Source organism: Dipodomys merriami, unplaced genomic scaffold (genome assembly GCF_024711535.1).
Source record: "Dipodomys merriami isolate MVZ:Mamm:240054 unplaced genomic scaffold, mDipMer1.0.p SCAF_56, whole genome shotgun sequence".
Classification (NCBI taxonomy): domain Eukaryota; kingdom Metazoa; phylum Chordata; class Mammalia; order Rodentia; family Heteromyidae; genus Dipodomys; species Dipodomys merriami.
Window position 1 is genome coordinate 5346973 of NW_027206135.1, and position 27157 is coordinate 5374129.

At 39.9% G+C, this 27157-nt stretch overlaps 1 protein-coding gene across 6 annotated transcripts in view; it reads right to left on the reverse strand.

Annotated features, from left to right (window-relative positions):
* Nucleotides 1–27157, reverse strand: part of LOC138812193 (carboxyl-terminal PDZ ligand of neuronal nitric oxide synthase protein) — a 342407-nt gene that overhangs the window by 222028 nt on the left and 93222 nt on the right. The window lies entirely within an intron of this gene.

Sequence of the window (27157 nt, forward strand, 5' to 3'; positions counted from 1 at the left end):
GGACAATAGGTGAGCGCCACTCTTCCCAGCCACTATGCGTCTTCTTGTAGCTGGGGTAACAGATGTTCACATTGGCATAGAGCCATTGGTTAAAAAGGAATCTGAGAATCTGCCTCAAACCCACAATCTTCCAACTTCTGCCTCCCAAGTAGACTTAAACCACTGCATCCAACAGAAAACTCTATTCTCAATAGCAGTCAATTGTTTAATATTTGAAAATGGGAATGGTTGTCATATTGATACCACTCAATAAAACTACTGCACTTCAATGATAGCACATAATACCACCACACATGCAGCCTATATTCAAACACCACTTTGGCTTCTTCCAAAGAGTTAACAGACTACTCCCTTGGAGTCAACAGATTCCAATCTGTTAACAGATTAATCTTTTATGTTGATGATGAAAAAAATTAGCTCTTAATTTAAGGGAGTTGGATCTTAGGCCATCATAACCCACAAATGTAATGCTGTGACACAGGCACTGACATCAGAGCCCACAAACAAGAGTGCTATGCTGCACTCTAAACATCCCATTTCTATAAAGGCAGTGATCCAGGTCTTAGAAGAGACATTATGAAAATGATCTATAAAGAGACTACAGCACGTTGAGCCCAACTCCAGAAACAGAAATACAGAGAAGAATTATCTTATTAAACAGAAGTTTATGGATCAGAACACTGATTGGTTTCCTAGCAGGCCATAGATAATTTACAACATGATTACATAGGGCTTATTTGCTTAAAATAGTATCTTCTATGTGATAACTCCAATAAACCATTTGACCAGAGGCTGTTCTTATCAAGGTCCTAAATGTGAGAGAAAGCAAATCCCAATTTTCAGGAGTCTAGTTGCTTTCTCTCTTTACCAGACAGACAGGAAAACAGTCAGTGGGTGTGACTTTGTCTCTGCAAGGAAGCCTCCTCACAGTAAGGATGGCAAACCAGGGATAACATCAGGAAGAGGTTATACCACACTACTTATGTGCCTTCAGAACTACTCAAAATACCTTATTTATTTCTAGTCTCTACCTGGCTGTATAAGTGTAGCTGGCACAGACTGGCTTCTGTCCAGCACCTCACACGATGCCTCAAAAACTGGGGAATTGTCTTCCAGTTCAGCAGGCAATGACTCTGAAAGTAGTCATGGCTCTGGATGTGATAGCAAACACAATACTACTCTGATCACTGAGAATCTGCCTAAGTCTCTTCCCAACAGTGACATACATTTTGACAAACTATTTCTACTCTACCATTTGCTAGTGTTCCAGGTCTATAACATGACTTTACATATCAGAGAAGGCAGTAGAGAACCCAGCACACTCAGCAGGCATGATATGGGGATGAGGTTGATAGCACATAGTATCAAGTTCTTAGAATTCTGCATATCATTAAGTACAATTCAATTTAGAAATGTATGCTAGTGGAATGATACTAAAAGTGGTCAACAATATAGGACTGTTGACAGCTGTGAGAAACTAGAAAAAAGCTAGATGTTAAACCATAGGGACTGGTTAAAGAAGTCATGCTAGATCTATTTCATAGAATCTAACTATATCCAGCCATTTAAAATGATGCTATAAACTAATTTTCAAACCAAATAAAGAAAATGATATAAACAGTTTAAAGGCACAAAATGAGTTTACAAAATATTAAGTGAACAAACATTATAAAACTTTCTATATTGGAACATTGCATTTTTATTCAAAATATATTCCATATTTGCAAGGCATGGTGGCTCAAGCCTGTAATCCTAGCTCCTTAAGAGGTGGAGATCAGGAGATGGAAGCTAGGACATAAAAGATCATGAGACTCCATCTCAACCAGTGGCTGTTTGTGGTGGTGTGTGCCTGTTACCCCAGCAACAGGGAAGCCCATGAGTGAGCATAGTGAGCATAGTTTGTCATCTCCAGAGATACAGCAAAGCAAAGTAGCAGAATCACAACCCAGGCTAGCCTGATCATAAAGCAAGACTATTTCTAAAATATCCAAGGAAGCATGGCCCAGATGGTAGAATACTTACCAAGCAAGCCAGAGGCCCATGAGTTCAAACCAATGCTGCCCAAAAAGTTCCATATTTGCAAAAAAATTTAATCTAAAAGAATTAGTCTGCTCAGTTTGCTAGAACAAAAATACTATAGATGATATGCTTAACAGAAAAATGTTTATTTCTCAAATTCTGGGGGCCATCTTCACACTTGAATTCATATAGCCAAGATGCATGCATTAGAACATGGTTCCAATGGGTATGTTACTTCAATGAGTAGTTCCTGAGTCATAAACAAAATTATGCTGGACACAAACTCCTCACACCAGGAATATCCCATCTTAATGCCATAATTACAAGGGCTATTTTTAACATTTTCAACAAATATTGAAGTAAATAAAAAGTTAAGCCAGGCGCCGGTGGCTCATGCCTGAAATCCTAACTACTCAGAAGGCTGAGATCTGAGGATCACGGTTCAAAGCCAGCCTGGGCAAAGTCTGTGAGAGTCTTATCTCCAATAAGCCACTAGAAAACAGGAAGTGGCACTGTGGCTCAAGTGGTAGAGTGCTTGCCTTAAGCTGAAGAGCTGAGGGACAGCGCCCAAGCCCAGAGTTCAAGCCCCATAACCGACAAAAAAAAAAAAAAGCTAAGAAAAACAACTACAAATGAAGGAGAAAGAAACAGTTGTTTCTCTGACTACAGCTTATTGGGTTCAGGCCCTGCTGGGATCTGCTCCTGGTGAACCTCACACTCTCCTGAAAGACTGGCAGATGTCAGCCAAGGCTTTAGAATTCAAATCTGATCCTAGAGGAAGGAGGGTGGACATGTGCATTCTTTATAGAATTTGCAAGTACAGGGTTTTATATTTCTTCCACCACAAACCCCAGGGCATTTCATCATCATTATATGTGGCTTTTATATTGTATGTACATATGCAAATATATATCCTACTCTAGAAACTGCACTAGCAGCCCTGGGAGATAGGTGAGTATGCTCATTCTTAAAATACAGAGGGAGAAGCCAGTCTATCCCAGAGCACAGGGCAGGGCAAGTTAACCAGAGTCCAGGCATGACTCAGCTTTGCCTCAGTAACCTCCTTTTATTCCAGCCCAGACTATTCAGAGAACCCTGTTCAAGACTCTATAATTTCTTCAATATACAATATTATGGACCAAAAATACAAGTACTCTGTTCATAGCAACAGATTCTGGGAAGTAGCATAGAATTAATTTTCCACAAAATTAACATGGACTGTCAACTACTGCTACCAAATAGAGTCTAGGATGGTCAGAATTGTGCCCTTCTCCACCTCCTTCCAAAAGAAGTATATATAATCCTAATCCCTGAGAGAGTGAATATGTTACTTTACAATGAAGAAGTCATTTGGCCATATGGTTATATTAAGGACTGGGAGATAACCTAAAGAGATTATCCTCAATTATCCAAGGGCCAATGTAAAAATAACAATCCTCAAAATTGGAAAAGGGAGGTTGGGCATAGTTATGCATGCTTTGTAATTAGCAATTGGGAGGATCTAGAGTTCAAGCCTGCCTGGGATATGTAGCAAGTCTGAGGTCAACATAGGGAAGAGGGAAGTAGAAATGGGTTCAGGAGATGTGTCTGTGGAAGGAAGCTCAGAGAGATGTAACATCACTGGCTTTGAAGATGCAAGAAGAAGGCTTGATCCAGGAATGCTAGCAACTTCTTGAAGTTGGAAAAGGACAGGATGCAGATTTTATTTAAAAAATAGCCCCTCTGACACCTTGATTTTAACCAAGTGAAACTGTGTCAGACTTCTGACACATACAACCATACAATAAGCTTGTCAAGCCACCAAGCTTATGATAATTGGTTACATAAACATTAGAAAATAAAGACACTGTCTTAGATATAGTCTCCCTATGAAACCCAAACTGGGCTATAAACTCAAGATTCTCCCACGTTAGCCTCCAAAATCCAGCTCACAGTTAATATTCTATAAAAAACTGGCCTCTCAGTCTCAGGAGCTACTGAAGACCCAGGTTTCCCAGAGATAGGATGACAGTTCTCCATAGGCATCCTGTGGAAAGCATCCCAATTGTGCTAGACACAATATTAGTGGAGCATAAAGGACTATATTAGAAGATCCTATGATGTGGTAGAAAGAATAAAATGTTGGAGTCAGGTAAATTAGAGCTCAAACCTCAGCTTTTCCTCTTACCAGGTTCTAATAATCCACCTAAGTCATGATTTCTCATTGATAACAATGTAAAAATTCCAATTGGAGGGCTGGAAATGTGGCTGCTGAAAGGGCTGCTGAAATAATGAGCATTGTTACTAATAATCTATTACTTTCTGAACCTCTGAGAAAGGTGTCATATAACAAAGGGTTCCAATCTGACAAGGAACTCACAGAGAAAAGAAACAGGCAGCCTCTTAGCTATCTCCTACACAGTTTTGAGGATTAAAATAATAGTTATAAAGCAATGTGAAAGATATAAGCCCAACACAAACATAAAGTGGGGTTTTTTTTTTGAGGTGATGGAGAATCAGGTTAGGGCCTTTAAGCAAGCACTCTGCCATGGTGGTACATCCCTAGTCTCTGATTTTTCCTTTCTGGAAGTACTTCTAATCATGTTACTAAGAAGAAATTTTACCACTTGAGTCATACCCAGCCTTTTTTTGCTTGAGTTATGTTTAGGCAGACCTCAATTTTCCTACCTACCAACTCCTGAATAGGCAGAATTACAGACATGCCCAGCTTCTTTGTTCACATGGAGTCTCACTAACATTTTGCCCAGGTTGACACCCCCCCTCAAAAAAAAAAAAGCCACAATCCTCCCAATCTTTGCCTCCTAAATAGCTGGGATTACAGATGTGTGTCACCATGCCTGGGAGGTTTTTGTTTTATTGTTTTTTTGTTTTGTTTTTCATTTCTATCCAGGAATGCTGCCAAATCCTTATTAGGTAGTGCCAGAAAAGATGTCATATGTACTTAAATCAACTCAGAGCAGCCACTATCTTTCCTGTCTGCTCAGAGGCGAATTCTAAATGGAACTAATATAACATCTAAGATACTGCTGGCTCTTAAAGCTATGAATGAGATAATCTTCTCATTCTAGGCTCCCTCCCAGAGAGAATAAGCCCAAGTCCTTCCCCATTCCTGGTTACTAGGAGGCATCCTCCCCCTAATTTAGAAGATTCTTAGTGACTGTATTATCCAAGGACAGCAGGTAATAGAAAAGTCCCTAAGAATAGGAACAAATGTACAGCAAATGGAGAAAAAAAATAAAGAGCTGACAGACTTAATTTTTTAAATGAATAAAAATTATGCAAATATGCTATTTAAAATGGAACGTGCTATTTAAACAAGTGCACTATTTAAACAATTTAAACACTGAAACATCTAGATGCTATTGAATTTTGCATTAAGTTATCAACTGGACTGAGTTCATTAACTTATTATCATAATTTTTCCTACACAGCTATGCCATAATATGACACTTTTATTTCACCTCTGACATTGACAACACTACTACACAGAGGATAATCTTCCTGAAATTTATATGAGGGCACCCTTTTCTCAAAGGTATAGCTTAATATTCAAAGATATTCAAATCCTCCTCTTTTGAAACTTGTTTCTTGTTGGCAAATGTTATTTTTCTTACCAATTCAGAGTGGGTTTAATCCTGCCCAGTTCTCATTTGTCTACAGACAGGTTTGAGCAGTTCTACAAACAATTCCTTTATTGACTGCCTGTGATCTGACTTTTGCAAAATTTGTAATTTTAACTTGCAATACAGTTTCATAGGACTTGCACTATATGGCCAGATGAGACAACACTATACTAGCTGAAAGACCTTGAGGATGAACACGAATCAAACTGATCTCTACAGGAGGGTGCTTGGATAAGGACTACATTCATTTTCTATTGCTGCATTAACAAATGACCACAAACTTCACAATTAAACAAAAAAAAAACCCCACATATTTATCATCTAGTTTCTGTGGACCAGCAGTCAAGACACAGCTGAGCTAAGTCTTCTGCACAGGGCCTCTGCAATCACAATGCCTGCTAGGCTGGTCCTTTCCACAGTTTATAACCCTGCTCCAATTAAGACTCCTGCAGCTACAGAAAGAAGGCTCCATTCCTTTGCTGATGATCAGCAACTAGAGGCCCCTGTGGTACCTCCCACATGTCCCTCACACAGCATGGCAACACACTCTTCCAATGCCTACAGGAACAGCTCTTATTCCAGTGTGATAATAAAACAGAGTCTTAAATAATGCAAGCTATTGTTCAGAGGATCATACACAGATAGGCCTGATACACTGGAGTTAGGTGCATTTACCATCTGGGCTGTTTTTGTAAGTAAGTGTTCATGAAAGTACATGACATGACTACTGTTGCTTTCCTAGATGCATGGTCCTGGTCCTTGCCACTCAAACCCATCCTCTCCATCTCTTCTGCCATAGCTCTAGATTGCACCCCAGCATCCTTGCCAGAACTAATCAAATGGTGTCCAGTCTTGCTCTCCTCCCAGCCTATCCTTGCTAGGAAGAGCACAGCCTTCAACCCTCATGTTCCTTCTATGCTAATGATCTCTCCACAGGTCCCCACCAGCAGCAGGATGAAGGCAAAGTTATTTAGCAAGTAAATTAGCCACTTTATGATCTTTATGGCTTGAGAAGTCTAATACCAGGTCTGTCTCTCTCCAGCCTTCTCTGTGTTCATTCATGAAGGCCTTGGAAGTACCCTCTGCTTAGATTTTTGTTCCTACCATCCATTCTTCTGAACTGAAGGGTCACAGCCTGCTGTGACCTCTCCAGGAGGTTCCAAGTGACCTTTCTTCCATCTCCTCACTAAATACTTTTAACATTAACTCCCTCCTAACTCCCTCTATCTCCTGCTATAGCTGCTCGCTTTCAGGTCTTTCTCTCCATGAGACTGCATTAATCATATTTTCAACATAAAATGACAATTAAGAGCACAGGTTATGAGACCACAGAATCTACCTGTGAAGGCCAGCTAAACTACTTGCTACTTATATGATATGACTCAGATATGGTTTCAGGATACCAAGACTTCTTGTTGAAATTTAATGTGCATTGGAGGTAGTAAGTGGGTAGAAGATAGCTGAGTGTAATGATATATGTCTACAATCCCAGCACTTGGGAGAATGAGAAAGAGAAATATGAGTACAAGAGGCTGGGCTAAATAGAAAGATCCTGTCAGACATACCCAGACACACACCCAGATACACACACACACACACACACACACACACACACACACACATGCACGCACACAAAGAAACACCTAAATAGAGAGAAAGAAAAGTCAATCTGACTGTTATGTATAGATGGAGGCATTTGGAATAAAATTATTGGAATAGAATAACTAAAACTAAGTCCTGCTGGATCCTAAGGGGAGGAACAGGATCAGGGAAAGGCTTAAGTGGCATAATGTCTGCTGAGAAGAGGAAGAAAACAAAGCACATATACACACATGCACACCCTGTGGCTTGCCAGATGATGCCCTCAACCACTTTACAACTCTACCACAAGAGGACCATGACCATGTGCAGGGCCTTCCCCTTTGACCTCCAGAACTGTAATTCAAAATAAACTTCTATAGAACTTGGTATGTGTGACTGTGTTAGTGACAAGACTGATACACTGTGACACTCAGGTTAGATTACTCAATTTGGTTTCATCATCTCTAAAACAAGAAGAAAGCAAAACTAAATTCTTGGCATATGAGTCAGCATCCATACTCCTCTGATTTTAACAAAGTAAAATGAAAAATTCATATCCACACAAAAATCTTTACACAGAAAAAATAATAAAAAAAAAATCTTTACACAGATATTTCAAGCAGGTTTTATTCACAATTGCCAAAACTTGGAAGCAACCAACATATCCTTTAGTAAGTGAATAGATAAGTAAACAAGGGTGTGTCAAGCAACAGAATAGTTGTCATTCAAAAAAAGTGAGTTAGAAAGCCAGGAAAACTGAAAAAGGAACTTTAAATATATATCACTATGCAGTAAGGAGGCCAGGTCTGGCCGGCACCATATTGGCCACATGGTGGATGGTAGGGTCTGGCATCTTTATGCTGGGGGAAGGAACTCCCGCCCCCCTCCCCAGTCATCTGCCTAGGTAATGGGCATGCCCAGACCCCTGGAGGCAGGGGCAGGCACTTGGCTGATAGGTTACTGAATCTGTCAGTCTAGTGCCTGGAACTGGGAATTTCCTGAGGATCTGCCCCTTGGGCCTACCCATTTAGGCCCAGAGGAGCCTAGCCATGGGGCTCCATGCCACGTGTATGTCCTATGTCCTGTCTCCTGGCTCATCTCCAGTCATCATGGAGTCCCAATTCAGCTCTCCATTGGAGTTGAATTGGTTTGTTGGTATTGTTTTTGCTATTTCTTTCCTCTTTAGCATGATTCTGAGCTGTGTTATGTGTATTTGCATGTTGCAGGCCTTTGTAACAACTGGCAGCCTGCAGCCTGTTAACTGCATAATAAAGACTCCAATATTCTATATTTTAAGATGTGGCTTCTTCTGGAATGATTTACCTTACAACAACTACTTATCTTGTGGAATATTAACCTCTATGTACAATTACTTAGAAACAATTAAAAATATTATTAAATGAAAGAAACAAACCTAAGAGCTAAAGATTGTATGACTTTGACTAGATGACATTCTAAAAAAAGCAAAACATGGAGATGATAAAGTGTTGAGCATTTGAAGGAATAAGGGAGGAGAACAAGGGAAGAGTAGGCAGCAGAGGACTCTTAAGCAGTGAGAGTATGTAGCATAGTTACTCAATGGTAGACACAAAGGCTCAATAGCTATGTCCATATGATAATTATATTACTGAAAAGAACTCCAAGAAATGGAAACAGAGGGGTTTTTTTGTTAGTTGGGGTTTTGTTTTGTCTTTTTTTTTCTCCTTGGTCACTGTTTTTGTTTTCTCTACCTTTTGTCTTGAAAGTAAGTTTATCTATTGGGGGAGGGTTAAGCAGAAGCATAGAAATGGTGGGACAAAGGGTAAACAAATGCAGCAGTGATAATCACTAGACACTCCGTTGACAAAGAACTACAAAACTTGTGGGAATGGTCATGGGGGAAAACTAGGAGAAAATGAGGGAAGTGGTAACTGTTCAAAAAGAGATATACTCATTACCTAATTTACATAACTCTCTGTATACCACATTTACAATAATTTTTTAAAAGAGTGAACCTTAAACTACAGACTCTGGGTGATAATGATAGACCAATGTAGGTTCAAATGCAATCAATGTGTAATACCAATGGTAAGAATGAATATACAGTAGGTGAATTTCAATAGGTGAATGGATATTACAATTCATATATTATGTATTATTATATATTACATATTATGATTATATGCTATCATATATTAATATATTATATGAATATTATTCTATGACAAAAATGAGCTATTATACCACCAAAAATGTATGAATCTTAAATGTATAGTTCTAAGTGTAAGAAATCAGTCCAAAAAGCTGCTTATTCTATGATTCCAACTACATTTCACTCCAGAAAGACACAACTATGGCGGTAAATAAAGAGACCTGAGCTCCTGGGGTTCAAGAATGTGGAAGGATGAAGAGGTAAAGTATAGTGGACTATTTATGGCAGTGAAATTAATGTGAATTGAACTCTAAGGTAAAGAGGAGACACTAAGCAGTTTTCAGATGCATGCTGAATTTGAGGGTGCAATAGTAAACTTTCACCTTTGGAGGCTAAGTTAAAGGCCAGCCTGGGCTATGTAGCAAGATCTTGTCTCAAAAAAACTAAGGGCTAGACAGGCACTGGTGGCTCACTCTTATAATCCTAGCTACTCAGGAGGCTGAGATCTAAGGATTGTGATTTGAAACCAGCTAGAGCCTGAAAGTCTGTGAGACTCTTACCTCCAATTAACTACCAAAAAAGCTGCAAGTAGAGCTGTGGCTCATGTGGTAGAGTGCTAGCCTTAAGCAAAAGCTCGGGGATAGTGCCCAGGCCCTGAGTTCGAGCCCCCAGGACCAGCAAAAAACAAATAAACAAAAAACAACTAAGGGCTGAGGATATAGCTCATTGGTTGGACACTGCCTAGTGTGCACAAGTTTCCGGGTTTCATCTCCAGCAAAGAGAGACAGAAACAAAAACTTGTTTCCAAACATACAGAATGATCCATTGCAACAGTGATACTCACAAGATACTACATTGGAAATGAACTTTACAACTTGGGGGGCAGGGATAGGAGTGGGGGAGGGTGAAGGAATGGGGGAGGGAGGGAAGAGAAGGGATAGTAGGAGAAAAACAAACTCATGTAACTGTAACCCCTCTGTACAGCATCTTTACAATAAAATAATTTTTTAAAAAAAACTTGTTTCCAATGGAACTTCCAATTTAATTTTTTTTACAAATGTATAATTGCACCTGAACACTTAAGTCAATGATGAAAGGCAAATGGCAAGGGGCAAGTTTCTCACTGTTGGAGATACATTGCAGATAAGCAAGGAAAGAAAGCTAGAATGATATACATAGTAATGGAATAGAATTGGAGGTATCAGTATACATTTATATTTAGCTTAACACAACTATGGATAGAAATACAGGTATACACTCAAAAGGTAACACACACCATTTCCTTCTATCAACCATAAGGGCTTGGAGCAAAGATACCCCAATAACAATGTATATACCTAGCACTCAGATAGGGTAAGCATATGAAAACAAATCAAAGCACTGCAGAAATGGTGCCAAAGTGTAGTGAGTATAGTGCCAGAAAATAGAAAGGTATCCAAAACAACCAACAATGATGGTCAAAAAGCCCTCAGTGACCAGAACAGATTTGAACAACAAAATAGAGGAGCATTTAAAACACAGTATAAAATAAATGCCCATAGATTCATACTGAAATAAATGACTGGATAATAACAATAGATGGAAAATAAGGAAATCTCCCATGAAGAATTTCAAATAACTTACATAGATATTCTGCCCTTAAAGAGGTGGGGCATAGCTCTCCACTCTCTAAGTACAGACTGTACACAAGAGTACAGTGTGAGAAGAATGGAAAAGAGCAATTTTATAATACTGTGGTGATGAAGTTAGCATCAACAGCTACGAAGAAAACAGCACTGTAACTCTCTGCTTTTGCTTCCCCCAAACACATTATTCCACTCTAATCATAAGAAAAAAACATCAACAAATCCTAATTAAGGAATACTCTCCAAAGTGCTTGATGAAAATTCTCCAAACTGTCAAGGTCATAAAAAAAAGCAAGAGAAGCCTAAGATGACAGGATGACTAACATAATATAGCATCCTAGATAAGTCCCTGGGATAGAAATCTGAGTTAATTATAGTGTGTCACTATCAATTCATTGTGACAGATATAATAGCCTAATAGGAGTTATTAATAAAAAAAACTGGGCATATGCTATATAAGAACCCAAATTTGCTAGCTTTGCAAGTTTACTATCTTTATCTACAACTGTTTAAAAATAGATTATTGTTTTTAATTAAAGGAGCCCCCACTGATCAAGGATGAGCTTGTGTCTAGAAAAGAATGGCATCAGCTAGCTGGTAGGTTAAACTATGCCAAATTTTGAGATGAAAGAAAAATAATATCTGCATATACAATGAAGACCTGTGTCAATAGCCTCCAAAGACCCATTTGTTGGGGCTGAGGATGTAGCTGAGTGGTAGAGTGCTTGGTTAGCATGTGTAAGGATTTGGGTTCAAGCCTTAGCACTGCAAAATAAGTAATAATTTTATGAAAATTAAGAGCCATTTGCTGATTATGCCTGAAGGCCACTGGCTTATAGTATTAGGTAAATTTGGAACTAGTCAGGACCATCTAGAATATGCTAGAAGCAAAACCAATAATATGGACTAGGGGTGCTTGGCTGCACAGGCCCACATACCTCACTCCAGTCAGGGCTAAATGGTCATTTTCTTGTATCTGAGATTTCCACATACTAAAGAGGAGTCTCCATCTCTCTGACTGCCCTTTCTCAAAGTTCAAAGTCAGGATCTCAGGAAGCACAATTTCTATTGCTACAAGTATCCCAATATCCATAAAATGTGAGAACTTAAGCTATGTAATTTTCCCCAGTATAAGGACTGCCCTGTCTTATCTACCACTTACTGGAAATGTCTGTTTCCCCTCTTCCAGTATCCATCATGGCTGATCTGAATTTACACTCCCAGTTTGCTTTCCAGAGAACAGTGATTGGTAAAGGATAGAGAGGGATAGGCAGATTTTTACCCCTAAGCAATTCTGTGGAATTCTCTCAGGCATGCCACTGGCTGAAGCCCCACCTAGGGGCTACTGGAAGGGCTCCTTGGGAGTGATATCTTTCATTTCAAGGGATAAGTATAAGAAAGAAATATATGGCCCAAGGGCTGATTCAGGGGAATATTGTCAGCTTTCTCTCAATGCTCTGGAGAACTCAAATACAAAGAGAATGACAGCTAGTGAATTATGTCTACAAGAAAAAGCACAACAGAAAGGTTGATAAGGGAAACTATTGGATTGAAAGAACTTTCAGAAGAAGCACAGGGACCCAAATCATGGACAGAACAGAGGATATTAGTCCAGAAAGAACAGCCATACCTTTAAGAAGCAGAGTGTTGGTGGCTCATGTCTATAATTATAGCTACTCAGGAGACTAAGATATGAAAATCATGGCTCAAAGCCACCCTGGGCAGAAAAGTCTATGATTCCCTTATCTCAAAGTAACCACCAAAATGTAGGAACTAAAGATGTGGCCCAGGTGGTAGAGCTCACTATGGATCCATACAAGCAAGGTTCACAACTAGGGAGTCTGAGGCAAAGAAAAAAGGAAAATATAACACTTTGGCCTAGTGGAAACCAAGGACAGAAGCTTAGTGCAGGTGAGAAGTCAGCAAGAGATGAGTGGGACCTGATTCAAAAAAGAGGCTATCCACAGACATTGACACAAACAACCTAAGATGCGCATACAGAAGAAAAATCCATGACAAGCAGCCTCACCATGCCTGGAGAGCATGACCCTTTCATGCAAGGGGAAAGAATGCCAACTTGCTATTCCCTACAAAGCAAAAAATGAAGGGGCCTAAATTCTAGCCAGCACTGCTGCCTTATAGTGGGATCCAGGGTCAAGACCTTTTCAGACCTCAGTTTTACCAGAAAAGGGACCTTGATGAGCTTTATCTTTGCTTATTTCCCTCTATCCCTTTGAATAAGTTATCACAGTTTAGGTGTTTGCGGTGACAGCGTTAAATGTGCTAGGATCAGGTACAGTAATCTGGTTTCTCAGCTGTCCTGTCCATTTTGCTACCTACCCACTACTTTTACTTCTCTTCTTCCCTTTGTTTCCAAACAAATCCTGCACAACTACATTTCTTGAGTTCAGTACAACTTTTCTCCATAAACGTGCTGAGCAAGTGCCCACTATGAAGGAGGTCGCATAGCATAGTGGTTGAGAGCCTGGATTCAAATGCTGATAGTCTGGGTGGGACCCCCTAGCTCTGCTAGTTGGTAGTGAGGTGGCCTTCAGTAAGTTATTCAATTTATGTTCCAAGTACTTTATCAGTAAAAGAGGGCTTTGTGAGGACCAATCAAGTTTAAAACATGTAGACAGCTTAGAATAGAAGTAGAACATAGCACTCAGGTGACATGAATTATTACTGCCCTGGGTCTAAGTATGCACCTAAGGGAGACATGTCCAGCACAGGTTCACTATTTTCAGGTAGTTCCATTTAGTGAAAGTAAGTAAATATAAAAATGATAATAGAAAACAATAAAACATCTGCAGAGAAATATCAAAAGTGGCTCAGTTCAAAGAGAATGTGGTATAGTTGAGAAAATCAGAAAAGATTTCATAACAGAAGTTTTCAATTTGGAAGGGATTTGTCAGCAGGGAAGAGAAAGGAGAAGTCCAGAGAAAAGAACAAGTATAAAGGCAAAGGAGCAAACAGGATCACACAACACATTGGAAGACTAGCAAGAAATGCAATTTGGCCAGAGAACTGGGTACCTATAGGGCAATAATGGAAAAACAAATTTTGAGAAGCATAGTGAAGTCAGATCAGATCAGGGAGGCCTCTGACCACCACTGAAAACTACATTTTATTCTCAGGTAATAGGAAGCCACTGAAGGTTTTAGAGTACAGATACCTTATGCCTTAGGAAATGGTTCAAAGTGGAATGCTAAGTAGGTAGGAGCAGCCATCCAATGGTGTCAACCACAACTATGTCCTGTGAAAAAAGATATATATATGCCTATAATGGGCCTGCAAACATACTACAGAGCATCTTCTCTAGAGATTCTTCGAGGATTTGACTGTCCAATAATGTAATTAAATATGGGGGTGTCTGGGAATGGATTTTTAGGGAAAAGTCCTAAGTCAATATTATCACATTCAATAAACAATCCAGCTACTGATTCCCTCTTGGCCTACCTCAGCAGGGTGTAGTTGTTCAAGGGCAGCTAAACTCTTACTTTAAATTAGTGTCATCTCTGCTAAATGAAAACCAGATGTGCAGGCCAAAAGACATCTCATCAGTTATGGAGAAAGATGGCTTATAAACAAGAAAACTGCAGGGAGGGTGAGGTGTAGGATCAGTCAGGAGATGGCAGGTGCCCAGTACATCAGTCAAACCAGATTTCAGATAAAGAAAGGTCATTTGGAGGACCCACATCTACAAAGCCTCCAGTCTTTTGATAGGCAACTAGAATCCCATAACTCAGTACCAAACAGAGGAGTCAGATTTTCATTTCAACCTTCATGTCTAAATGCTTAGGAAACTGCTCCAGCCTAACTCAAATGGGGAGCAATTCTGGGTGTGTAAGCCTCACACCAGAACCAACCTAGGCCACCTGTCTGAAATGATCCAGACTTCCATTCCTTGTCTTACTTCTTAGGCCTCTTGTTCAGTACGGAGTAGCAATTTACTACCTCTTAGAGAAGAGGGTTGGGGGGGGGGGGGCGGTGGGGGAAGGATTCTGAGCTTCTTTTCTTTACCTACTAGGACTTCATCTTAGTTTTTCAATGCAGAGAGGAAAGGAGAGGGAGTTGGAAAGAGAGAGAAGGAGATAAGGGCATGGATTGAAAGTGTGTAAGTATGAAACCATCCTTCCACCCAAGGCTATGAGCCTCAACACAACAGCTCTCACATCACTTGCACACAGATTTCTAAGCCTTTGTTCTTCCAAGTGAACAGGAGACATCGACCTGTGATCCTACTGTCACATTTCTCTCCAAGCAGCCTCATGCTGTTTAGTAGCTATTTCCAGAGATGAATCAGCTGATATCATAAAGCTTGGCTGAAGACCCAAGAGGAACAGGTTGGTTCGGAAGTTCGTATTTAAGCAGGCTGACTCAACCAGCAGCTCAGGGAAATATGGAAGGGCTAGGGCCAGTTTCAACAGGACAGAGCAAATACAGACTTGTTTTCTGACTCTGTGTGGGAACATGCCCAAGGGAGAAGTCAGAGGGAGAGGTCATGGCTGCACTTGTCAGGTAAAACACAGTGTCCAAATAGCAGAGAATGATGTAATGGTGATTTCTCTCTGCCTTAGAGATACAGCATAGTGAATGGAAAGAATCCAAAGTTCTAGAGCCTGAGTCCTGGCCACTTACTGACAGAGTGACCTTTGGGACAATGCTGAACCACTAATTGGTAAAAGAATTGCCTGGATTTAGTGAGTTACCACAGGCAAAATGCTCAGTGCACTACCAATTATACAGCACCTGACACTGTTGTAGATATATTTCATCAATAATATTTCTGAACTGTAACAGTGTCACATAAGTGACATGAAACCACCACCTCCCTCATTCTTCCCTGAGTTCTACATGAAATGGCTTTTCAATTTGAATCTCTAAAAGTCTCAAGAAGTATCAGGTCAAATAATAGCAACTAATATAAAGTATTAACAACTAATATACATTCAGAACTACTGAAAACTTTCCTTTCCAGCTCCTCCTAGGCCAGGATAAACAAAGTCCCACTTGGGTCCACAAGTGACAAAACAAGGCAGCAGAGGCTGAGATGACAAGGATATGAGAGGAAGAGAGAGAAGCCTAAGAGTTATGCAAAGGACCAGCCTGCCTCTGGAAAGGAAGGGAAAAGGTGGGCACAGGCTCTTTCTTCAGTCACAGTCACCCTGGAACCATGGGCAGGCAAGATAGTTACTCATTCAGTCCATACATCCTAAGGAAGCCAGGAACCAAACTAAGAACTCCCTGGCCTGGAGCCCAGTTCTGCTATCATCCAGGCCTGGGGTTCACATAGTAAGGAAAGAGAAGACAAAAAAGGAAGACTAAATCCTGGATTGGCAAAGGCCATTCAGTGATGAGACAATGAATGGCAGAAAAGCAGCCCCTGAAGTCTTCTCAGGTAGTTAATAGTTAAGACAGAGCAAATGGCTAATATCATAGTAACAAGGGTGATTTCCACTGATGAGACAGACAACAGTGGTGAGCACAATGTGGAGAAACTATTTGTCATTCCACTGTCAACAGCAGTGGACAGAATGGACAGAATGCAGTGGACAGAATGAGGAACCACAACTGCCCCATGATTGTTTACACTGATTAATGACAAGGGGCTGGGAAATACCTGGAAAGGGGATATCTCTGCTCCATAAAAAACTAACACTCCAAAAGGACCACCACCATGTAAGGGATTCTGAAAAAGGGCCACACTATTGGTTCTTGTTGATTTCTGACTCCAGCCACTACACACCAGTATATGCACTTGGGATCTCACTTATTATTCCAACAAATATAATATCTGGGATAACTGGGGAAGGTTCCTGTCTAGCCATACATTCAAAGGACATAGGGAGAAGGTGGCAGGTACTTATTTTGGACTACGTAAGAACTTGACATGAAGAAGACTTAATAGCTGAGTGGTTTGCCCTTAGCTCTCAGAATGATGGTCACCATCCTCACCCCCAAGGAGCAAATATATTGTGGTAAATGGAGACAGAAGTCACCATAGAGTAAGATAGTAACAAAACAAAGGCAAGTTCCATTGCAGATGTGTCATGGAGAACAAGCAGAAATTGTGCTGACTCTTAAGAAAATAGATTTTGGCCACACTGGGAAGTGAGTGCTTCCCAAGCAGAAGGAAGAGCAGGGAAGGAGGTTACCCCAACAAGGCATATGATGGCACAAGGAAGAATCAGACTATGATCCTGGCCTAAGGTGCCATACAGAATTCCCTGTGCCTTGCTCTGAGCTCAGACTCTAGTCTGATGGTGATGAATAGAATTACCTTTAGCTCAATTACCTTTAGCTACAGAATTACCTCTAGTTACAGAATTACTATTAGCTACAGAATTACCTTTAGCTGGATGAACTAGACAGCAGTATGAAGAATGGGTAGGAAGGAAGCGAGTCTGTAGTACAACGACAGTCTGGAAGGTCAGTACAACCAGACCTCTGTGCAATAAAATGGCAGGGCCTCCATTTGGAGGGTGAGGAGGGAGATACACATCTCCAAAATATTTAAAAGGCAATCGATAGGGTGACTTTGTGACAAGAACTATGTGAGTAGGGACAAGAACATAATAAGCCCAAGGTTTCAGGCTTACAGTCTTGAGGGGAGAAAGTGAGGAATAAAATGTCTTCCAATGACATAAGGAAACATTCTTAAAATGCAGGGAAGAGGGTTCAAGGCAAAGAGAAGACAATGCAGAAATAACAAATTGGCTTTTGACATACTAAATGTAAGGTGCCTTTGGGACATCAAAATGTGGGTGTCACACAGGATATATGAATTTCAAGATCTAAAAAGAAGTCTCTAAAAATCAAATAATGGCCTTATTTACATCTAATGCTATACACTGCCTGGCAGTGTTCCCAGACTGAAGAAAGACACAATCAGAGATAAACATGATGCTGCTGGCTGGACATTTAGAAAAGTGTGGACAGTCATCATGCTCTTTAAGATTGCCAAGCCAGGAGCAAGGTAAAAATCTCATCTTTGTCCTCCCATAATTGTACCATGTATAAGCTTTAAAATCAATACTAGATTTCCCACTTACCAGCTCTGGGAATTCAAGCAAGCTATAGCCTCGATCTGCCTCAGTTTCTTTGTCTATAAAGAGGGATGATGCTGAGTATATTTCTACCACAGAGTTGCTTTGAGGGTGGAGTAATATGTGTAAAATGTCTTGCATGGAGCCAAACTGTGAATACTACTGTTGGTACTGAGTATTGGTTAGTGCAGACAAGAACAATGTAATTAGTGTGAGCCAGTTATTTCACCTGTAATTCAGGAATTCTATCTCGTTTTTTCTTGGTAATGGTAGTGTTTTCCTATCTGATTTTGTGTGCCAGTCCTGGGGCCTAAACTCAGAGTTTAGGCAGTGTCTCTGAGCTTTTGTGTCAAGACTAGCATTCTACCACTTGAGCCACAGCTCTACTTCTGGTGTGCATGTGTGTGTATGTGTATGTGTTTTACTGGAAACAGACTCACCAAGTTTCTTGCCCACACTGACTTTGAGTCATGATCCTTAGATCTTAGCCCCATGAGTAGCTAGGATTACAGGTGTGAGCCACCAGTACCCAGCTGCTGCTTTTATTGGGTTATTGTAGGCACAAATCACAATGTGTATAAAAATTCATTTAAACAACTATATAGTGCTACCTAAGTAACAAGAGGGAACCTTTTCACAGTGATCAAGGACATTTTTCCCTCTTGGAAACTAATCTTCAATGTACAATGCTAAAGATGTTCTACTCGAGCCAGGTGCCAGTGGCTCACGCGTATAATCCTAGCTACTCAGGAGGCTGAGATCTGAGGATCTTGGATCAAAGCCAGCCTGGGCAGGAAAGTCTGTAATACTCTTATCTCCAATAAACCACTAGAAAACCAGAAGTGGCTGTGGCTCAAGTGGTAGAGTGCTCACCCTGAGCTGAAGATCGCAGGGACAGCGCCAAGGCCGAGAGTTCAAGCCCCTCAAGTGGTAGAGAGCTCACCCTGAGCTGAAGATTGCAGGGACAGCACCCAGGCCGAGAGTTCAAGCCCCATGACTGACAAGAAGAAGAAGAAGAGGAGGAGGAGGAGGAGGAGGAGGAGGAGGAGGAGGAGGAGGAGGAGGAGGAGGAGGAGGAGGAGGAGGAGGAGGAGGAGGAGGAGGAGGAGGAGGAGGAGGAGAAGAAGAAGAAGAAGAAGAAGAAGAAGAAGAAGAAGAAGAAGAAGAAGAAGAAGAAGAAGAAGAAGAAGAAGAAGAAGAAGAGGAGGAGGAGGAGGAGGAGGAGGAGGAGAAGAGGAGGAGAAGAAGAAGAAGAGGAGGAGAAGGAGGAGGAGGAGGAGGAGGAGGAGGAGGAGGAGGAAGAGGAGGAGGAGGAAGACGAGGAGGAGGAAGAAGAGGAGGAGGAAGAAGAGGAGGAGGAGGAGGAGGAGGAGGAGGAGGAGGAGGAGGAGGAAGAGGAGGAAGAAGAAGAGGAAGAAGAAGAAGAAGAAGAAGAAGAAGAAGAAGAAGAAGAAGAAGAAGAAGAAGAAGAAGAAGAAGAAGAAGAAGAAGGAAAGAAAGAAAGAAAGAAAAAGAAGAAGAAAGAAAGAAAAAGATGATCTACTCCATGCTAGTGCAAACTGGTCCTATATATGTTTCCTTTGGTCCCAAGAGGAAACTAACCACACATCAAAACCTATGTAACATGCTAAGTGCAAAATGTCACAGAGGAAAATACTTTCTGACCATACAAGAAGATTAAGTCATGACACTTTCTATGACATGGATGAACTCTGAAAACATTATGCTTAGTGAAATTAACAGAAACAGGAAGTGGATATTGCATTTCATCCCATATGGAATCTATTAATTCATATAGACAAGAAGTAGAACAGGTGCTATCGGGGCTGTGGAAAGTATTGTTTAATGAGTATAGAATTTATGTTGGGGATGATAAAAGGGTTGGTAAAGATAGCAATAAAGAGTATAGAGTTTCATGATATATTTAATCTTGACTTGTACACTTAAAATGGTTAAAATGAAAAATACCATGTTTCCACTTTTGAAATATGTTTTGTCCATGACTAAGTGACATAATAAAGGACAACATGTTACTAATTTTAAAATACCATGTTTATATCTAACATATATGAGAGATAAATATTCAATGCTACCTGTTGTCAAGGCCAGGAAATTGAACAAAAGGTCCCCAAAGGCTGGTTAGCGTAGCAGAACAAGAATTCTTTTTTTAAAAGTATGTGTTTATCTTTAAGTAAGTTATAAGGAGAAGTTGCCATTCACCAAAGCAGTTTATAAACATAGTCCATCTTGATCAATGTCACTCTTTTCAACATTCTTACCCATTCCTCCCCACCTACCCTTCCCTTACTTAATTTTAGGTTATGTATTGCATTTTTTGCTATTTAACAACAAGTTTATGTGTACAATGCATCTTGATCTGTGTCATCACTTCAACATCTTCACCCCCCCCACACACACACACTTCAACCCACCACTTCCCTAATATTTCTCAGTTCTGTGGTATATGCAATGAATTATTGCCTGCATTCTCCCTTCCTTCCCTGTTCATTCTTCTACCCTCTCCCCTTGGCCCCACCCGCCCCTCTTGCAAGTACCCATTTCCTGGTACTTATTTTGTTGGCCTTTGACTTAGTCTTTTTAAAAAGTTAATACTATTTGAGCTCTCAAGAGTCTATTGCACTTCAGTTAATTCATTTGTAACCTCTTGCTTACCACCCAGTGTGTTTACCTGTAGATTTAGAGGCACAGTCTAGCTACCACCAATGAGGGAAGCCATGCAACCTAAGTTTCTTTGGATCTGGATTACTTCATTTAATATAATTGTTCCAAGTCTTTCCATTTCCTTGTTATCAAGCAATCTATTTGTTCTTCTCCTGTGACAAACACTGTTGGCTCCAAAATGACCCCCAAAACTGGTCATAGTCATGTATCCCCGTAGATTCAGCTACTCAGAAAACTGCAGCAGAGGATCACTTGAGCTCAGGAGTTTGAGACTAACCTGAGCAAGAAAAAGAAAAAGAGTAAAGAAAAATAAAAAGAAGGAGTTCTCAAGTATTAAGTGGTCAGTGCAAGCCACTGTGGACTGAACATGGCAATATCCAAAGAGACATAATATTCCTCTTGAGTACAAATGGTTCTCAAGCACCATATTTCAAAGCAAGTGAGCTTTTTTTGCCTTTGAAAACTCTGGGTTATTAAGCAGCTCTGTCCCAGTTTAAAACACATTTCTGAATCACTCACCTCAGGAGCAGAGCCAAATTCCTCATACTGAGCAACTTTTCAGTCTGGTTCAAATGCAAGGAAAGATAAATGTGCTTATGAATAGTCAGGTATTCAGTAGATAGTCAATCAGATTCTCCTAAGTTGTAATTCCTGGAAATAAATTCCTACAAATAACCTTCCATCTGTCTCAGGCTCATACATCACTCTCAGTGGCTTTCTGCAATTTCTTGAACCTGCAAAACACATTCTTGCTCCAGGGCCTTTGTACTTAATGGTTCCTCAGCCTGCTCCCTCCTTGCATTCACAACTCTAGAGACTCACATGTCTCTGCAACATGGATTCCTTCCCCAATAGTCCATATAAAATAGAAGCTACCACCTACCTCCTGACAATGTCTAGTCTCACCATTCTATAGAGAATTTTACATATTTACGGTTTCTTCCTTTATTCCTTCCCAACCACCAGAATTGAGGCTTCCTGCAACAGGAACTTTTTTCAGGTTGATGCATCTCCAGATTCTAAAACAATATTGGCTCAAAAATGAATGACATACTTTTTTTAATGAGTCAGGGAAAAATTAGGAGGAAAAAAATCTGCTATCAGTGCACACTGATGAGAATTCCTTGCCCCTGTGTCCCTGAAAACAAAAATATTTCCTTTTGCTGAGAGGAAGTTGTAACTACCCCATCACTCACTGCTTGATATATTTCAAAACAAGTGGCAGCAAATACCCAGTGTTTGAATGAATAATGTATCATCTATCCAAGCTATGGAATATTATTCAGTAATAAAAATATGTAAGTACTAATATATGCCACAACACAGATGACCCTTGAAAACATTACACTAGATGAAAGAAGCAAGACACATATTATACAAGGTCATTAACACTAAATGTCCAAAATAGGCAAATCCATACAGAAAGTAAATTAGTGGTTTCCTGAAGCCAGGGTCCTTGGGTGATTGAGAAATGATACGGTCAAGGTCCAAAGGTAGCTGGGATCTAACTCAGTGGCAAAGAGCTTGCCTACAATGTGTGAGGCCCTGGGTTCCACATCTAGCACAAAAAAAAAAAAAAAAAAATTAAGGAGCAGAATTTCTTTTTGAGATAATGAAAATGCTCTAAAATTGATCATAGTGATGGCTGGGTAGCAATGAATATACACAAAAGTATATTTTAAATGCTGAAATTGTATGGAATGTTAATTATATCCCAATAAAGTTGCCCCTCCAAAATTGGCAAATTATATATATATTTAAATATGTAAAGCATAAAGTAGATAAAAACTGCTTATACAAATTTATAAGTCAAACACAAATTATACAACCAATAAATTCAAACAAAATATCCATGTCAGAAAAAATATGTAATTTAAACAGAAATTGTATCACAGATCTCAGAAGGCATATACAATGACTACCTTACCTGAGTTCTTTTGAGTCCAGTAAAGAATACTCAGGAGTGATTCTCAGATCTGTCATCCATCAGGATGGCACAAGTACCAAATGTTTTGGTGTAAAGATGAAATATCACCTAAAAAGACTGTGTTTAAGGCTTATTTCCATGCTGGTGGCACTAATGATAGGTGACTGGATCATGAGGATGTTAATCCATTGATGAATTCATAGCTGACTGGGCTTTAGGACGTGATGCCTACTTGTAAGTAAGTCATGGGTGGGTCTTTGAAAGATATGCCTCATCCTTAGTCTTTCTGTCTTTCTGCCTCCTAGCTGCCATTAAGTGTACAGCTCTCCTCTTCTATGGCCTTCCTGCATGATGTTTCTGCCTTGTGATGGGCCTAAAAGCAACGGACTAAAACCTCTGCAACCTTGAGTTTGAGTTGTTTCTCTCAGGTATTTGCCACAGCAATAAAAAGTGATTAAACATGTCAGCCAATTATAAGAGATACTGAAAGTAAACAGAACATACACCATCCACAAGAAACTTAAATGGCCGTGCCAGGGGTGTGGCTATGGACTGGCCCTGTCTACAGTGTCTCTGTCATGTGCTGACTCACACTTTTCTGCCACCTCCCTTTATTCCAACTATGGGAATTCCAACTACTTCACCTTGTGGGAAGTTATTACATACTCATTAAGAACTTTCCTCCTCATTTTTTTTAGGACACAATGATTATTAAAGAACTACATGATGCCCACACATGTAAACATGAAGACAATCACAGCTAAAGAAAATGAAATCAAATGAGGGTAGTAAACAGATTTATGACTTTACTAATAGCTGGCATTTATCAAGTACTTATGCTTGCTGGCAGCCAACCTGCATGGTCTCCTGATGCCACTGCCCTTGCCATATAGACAGTAATTAGAAAGAAGGCAGAGGATCTACTAGTTACTAGAACTACTAGTGTAGTTCATGTGCCAGGTGTTTCAAAGTTTGCTAACTGTAAAATCCATGTAATGTAAAATCACATGTATCTGTAAAATCCATCTGCCAAAAAGATATTATCTCAATTTCACTGATGAGTAAACAAAGACTTATGCATTATGGACTTTGTTCAAATTCATTGACCAGTAAACAGAAAAAATAGGAACTGAACTCAGTTCTTCCTCATCTCCATAATGAAGCAACTTGTGTGAGAGTAGACTAGTGCCTGTTAGGAGCCTGATCCTCCAACCACTGTGATCAGAGGAATGAAGGCCTCTAAAGGGGTCTATTGCCTAGATCTTTGAAATATCTAAATGTATTGTTTTACATAACAATAATCACTTGCAGGTGTGATTAAATTAAGGGTCCTGGAGGGGAAATTATCCTGAGTTATTAGGAGAGAAGGGAGATGGGAGGAGGCAATTATAAGTTTCTATATAATTGGAAAGAAGAGTCAGGAGAATCAGAGGGGATACAAGGACAAGAAACAGAGGCCAAATTGACATAACTGCTGGCTTTGAAGATGGAAGACAGATATGAGTCAAGGAATTCCAGTAGCCTCTAGGAGCAGGAACAGCAAAGGGACAGTCTCAGATCCTCCAGCAGGAAAATAGCCTTGCCAACCTCTTGACTTCAGCCCAGTTGTTTAAAACCCAAGGTTTGTGGTGATCTGTTACAACAGTATAGGAAATCAACAAGGCCACATAAACACAATGAAGGGACAGTGTGTTCAACTTCAACTGCTCAAGGATGGATCCATCAACTCAGAACTTACAAAAAAAAGAATAATTAGTAAGAAAGGAGTGAAGGGTGCTGACTGAGGTAAGTCACTCAGGGAGAATGTTATACAAGGTATGGAGAGACTCCATATCTTTTTTATTCACAAAGGATATAAAACATGGATTTTTTTTTAGTTAAATGCATGAAAACCATGCAGAGTCACACTGTTGATAGAGGAGAAGAAAACATATGAGGACCCAGAATTCAAGTCACCAACTCATCCAGGGATGCGTTCCCAGGAGTATTTGAATCATGTCCTCCCAAGGGAAGCACCCAGTGCCTTTTATGTTCTTCTATATGTTCATTTCCCTGGAGATAAATTTCTGGAAGGGTTGACAATACTGGGCAGTAGTTATAGGGAGAAGAAGACATGACCAGTTCCAGATGACCAGATCATTCCATTCAAGGCCACTGACTAACAATACTTCTGAACAGCCACACTGAGAAATCAATGAAGTATTAATTAGGTAACTTTGATTTCCCTACTAGATTATTTTGGAAGCTAATTGCAATGGGGTCAAGAGTGTTCAGGGGTCAAGAGTGTTCAGGGCCCACAGTCGAAGGAGACACCCAAGAGACTAAGGACATGTACTGGACTAGCATCACAGTTGCATTCATGCTACCAAGGAATGAATGTGTTGTGTTCAAGACATGAGAGGACAAGACAATCTGCACAGGAGTGGAGGCACTTAGGATGGGGATATGCATTGAAACCCAAAAGAAGATGCTGGTTATTAAAAGGAATAAGATGCAGCAGATTCTATCTCTCAGTATATTTATCCACCTTCATGGAATACTTTAAAATTCAAAGGAAGGTATAAAAAGGATAGCAATGAACATAAATAGCCACTCATGGTTTATAAAGCATTTTTTCAGATATTATCCCAGATATAACAATAGTACCAGAGAGAAAGGAGAAGAAGTTATCATTTGCTCTCATTTATAAATGAGAAAATGGAGATCAATGCAGGCAGATGCCTTGCCAAAGTCAGACATTAAGTCAAGAAAACTGGAATCCAACTTTCATTATTCCTCATTAAGACCTCTCTTGACTACACAGCATAGCCTTCCTAAAGAGGCTATAAAGTGAAAAATGACAGTAGTTGGTGTTAATGTTTGAAAGTGAAGACCCTGGGCTGTTCAGGTACTAAAGGTTCAAAGTCAACTATGATATAAAGTGTTCACAGCAGACCTCCCTGAACTGTGATAACCCCCATCTCAAGAGGCATCTGGCTATGTAACATACTGATCATGGACTGCAGCTCTCAGTATCTCCGGAAAACCTTCCTACCTCTCCCAAACTGAGTATGACTTTCAAGCTATACACCATCTTAATTTCTTGTCCTTTCCCTAATAAGAGGGTATACCTCACACATATTACTGTATGTTGTTCATGGAAAGATGAAGTGGTAGCCATCATGAAAACAGTTTAGAGGTTTCTCAAAAACAGAACTACTGCCAGGTATTGCAGTATGTACCTATAATCCAAGGTACTCAGCAGGCTGAGGCATGAGATTCACTTCGGTCCATAAGTTTGATACCAACATAGTTAAACCCTGTACAAAATAATATTTTTTAAACCATATAATCAAATAATCCCATTTCTGGGTACATAACAGGAAACTGAAACCAGACCTCAAATAATATTTGTAAGTAAATAATATCAACACCATTCACAATAGCCAAGAGATAGAAACATCCCAAATGCACATGACTATATGAATTCATAAAGAAGATATGGTCTAGCAGGAATAGGGTACCCAGCATTAAGAAGGAAGACTCACAACTGATGTACTGAATGGTAACTCCTTTGTACAACAACTTAAAGATAATTTTTTTTAAAAAATTGTCTGTCAGCTGTGGGGCTTGAACTTGGGGCCTGGCGTTGTCCCTGAGCTTTTTCACTCAAGGCTGGTGCTCTACTACTTTGAGCCACAGCATTACTTCCTAAAGATAATTATTTAAGTGAAGAAAATCTTGTCACATGCTATAACATAAATGAATCTTGAAGACATTATGATAAGTGAAATAAGTAAATCATAAAATGACAAATACTGGAGGGCTTCCATTCATATGAAATATCTAAAGTAGTCAAAATGAAAGAAACAGAAAGCAGAAAAGATGGCCAACAAGGGTAAAAGAAGATTATGCTTAAAGCATATAGTGCTTTAGTTTCTAAGAGAAAAAAAGTTCTAGAGGCTTGCAGTACAACAGTGATTTCATATAACAGTACTAAATTGTATACTTTTTCTCTGTGTGTGCTGGTCCTAGGGCTTAAACTCAAGACCTACACACTGTCTCTGAGAGATTTTTTTTTTTTCTCAAGGCTAGCAATCTACTACTTGAGCCACAGCTCCATTACCAGTATTTTTGGTGGTTAATTTGAGATAAAAGTCTCACATACTTCCCTATCCCAGGCTGACTTTGATCCTCAGTCCTCAGATCTCAGCCTCCTAGGTAGCTAAGATTACAACAGGCATGAGCCAACTGCACCTGGCCGAACTGCACACGTTAAAAAAAAATGTTTGTAGTAAAAGTGATGTTCAGAGGGGTTACAGTTATTGAGTCAGGTAATGAGTACATTTCCTTTTGAACAGTGTCACCCTCTCCCCTTCATTCTCTCCCAGATTTTCCCTTCCCGAGTTTCCTCCCTGAAAAGCTGTATAGTTCATTTCCAACATAGTGTCTAATGGGTGTCACTGCTGAATTGGTTCAACCTTTGTCCCACCATTTCTGTGCTTCCCCCTTCCCTTTCTCAAATCAGATAAACTTATATA